The sequence below is a fragment of the Penaeus monodon genome, chromosome 24, assembly GCF_015228065.2.
Source record: "Penaeus monodon isolate SGIC_2016 chromosome 24, NSTDA_Pmon_1, whole genome shotgun sequence".
Taxonomy (NCBI): domain Eukaryota; kingdom Metazoa; phylum Arthropoda; class Malacostraca; order Decapoda; family Penaeidae; genus Penaeus; species Penaeus monodon.
The window spans coordinates 5,552,871-5,554,964 of record NC_051409.1 but is presented as its reverse complement, the minus strand read 5'-3'; positions in this window follow the sequence as shown (position 1 = coordinate 5,554,964).

Below are 2,094 nucleotides of genomic sequence, written 5' to 3'. Positions count from 1 at the left end.
TGATCAAGGATATCAAAATGTCCCAAGAGATTATCTAATCGAGATCCATCTACTGCAAATTTCTTTTTAACGGACACTGTTATTCCCACGATGAGATATCTACTGTTATTCTTATTAATATCATTCTCTGTCTTCTTCCTCCCTGATTCGTGTCTAATCCAGCGCCGGCAAGAGAGTTTGTCGTCTTTAAAAAAAAAAACGGATTATCCAGTCTCGCCTGTACAATCGCGAATTAAATGCATGTTTATTTGATCACCTCAGCACATCCACACCGCTTATTGGAGACTACGTACTAGAGGATTTGGAGAGCGTTCCTGAGTCCACCAATGGCAGAGCGTCTTTCAAACTTTTGGCGGCAAAGGGTCGAAGGAAATCTGCGTTGTGATTGGTTCCTTGCTTTCTCCTCATCTGATTGGCTGCTTCGAATTATGACTGGGTGGCTAACGGTCTACCGAAAAGGAAAAAAAAAATTCTCTCCCCTGATTGGTTCTTCGCGCTCAGTAGGGAACCAATCACGTGACAATGCTGAGCCCTCTCCACCAATGGCAACTCAGGAATCCCGCCAACCTGTATAGCCATGAGTCTTTGAACAAGGAGTATAAACAATAAAAAGAAAACGTTACAGCTACACTAGTACTAGAAATATATCACTAGCGATGATTCTAAATTCACTAAGGTAGCTAAAGTATGTAATTACTGTATCCTCAGTTCAGTACGATGTAATAATGATTCATTATAGCTATCATTCCGTATGCAATTAATTATTCACAACACTGTACTCGACAGCATGGTTGGCTTTCACACCATAGCTCGGAGGGGGAAGGGGGGGTGGGGGCATTGTGAGACGCGTTCGAAAAGGCTAAACTTGAGAACCAGTCCATCACAGAGCGGGCTTGAAATTGAGTCTGATTGCATTGTTGAACGCAATTTCATGAAAGGTCCCGGAAAGAAAGGAACTTTTATTTTTTTAATATCTAACATATTGTACTGTGAAATCATCATTAGTATATGTACTATAATAACCAAAATCATTATTATTCTATTTTTAAGTCTCTCCTCAAATCAGCAGTTGTTCCGAACGCTTCTCTCAGCTTCTAGAGATTTCTTTTCGTTATAATTATCATCTGTTCGCTACGGAAATGGTAGAAAAATAAAATAAGATGTTTATTTTTCCTCCTCCTCCTCCTTCTTCTTCTTTTTTCCCCGGCGCATTCTAAAATTCATCTTTATTCTGACTAGATCATAGAAATATCGACGTAACGTTACTTAGTCAGTTCACTGCAACTGAAATTTTCATTTTTACATCTCACTTAAAGTTTAAATATATACTTTCATCTGTAAATTATTAGACATAAAAAGTTACCGATAATGGTATTGAAGAAACATGAATAATAATGAGAATAAATAAGTGATTTGTTTCATCTTATACATATATGTTTAGCTATTATTACTACTACTTTTTTTTTTAAGTAAGGCTAGTTAAGTACAAAAAAAGAATCGAAATTACTAAAAGTTGATGAAGGAAATTTTTTTTTTTTTACGAAAATGCAAGTTCAAACGTTACAAAAAGGAAAACGAATTCTTACGTAAAAAGGAATTTGCGAAATTGTAAAATACTAAAATTAAATAACAGTTAAAAATCATTAGTTCTATAAAGCCCTTATTTTAAAACTAATAACACTTTTAGAGGTTTTTGGGGTCTGCCGACACTTTGAACTTTGCATGAATATCACATAATTGAGATACACTGCATTTAAAGAGATAAATTAACTTTGTAATAAAAATAATAACACCATTATCTCAAATTTAGAGGGATTACTTACATACTAAAATATCTACTTCGTCTCAAAAAGAAAGAAAAAAATTCTCTACAAAGATGGATAACATGTCTATATCAAAAGTAAAAAAAAAAGCTAAATACAAAACTATGAAAACCATATCATTATATCAAAATTAGGTTTATCTTTCTAAGTCCTGACTACATGAATTAAATATGTAGATAAGTGAACAAAAATATATTTAAAACAATAAATAAAAAAGTCCAACCCTTGCGAAAGGCGCCATCTGTTGGGAAGAAAAAACATCGAGTGGGTG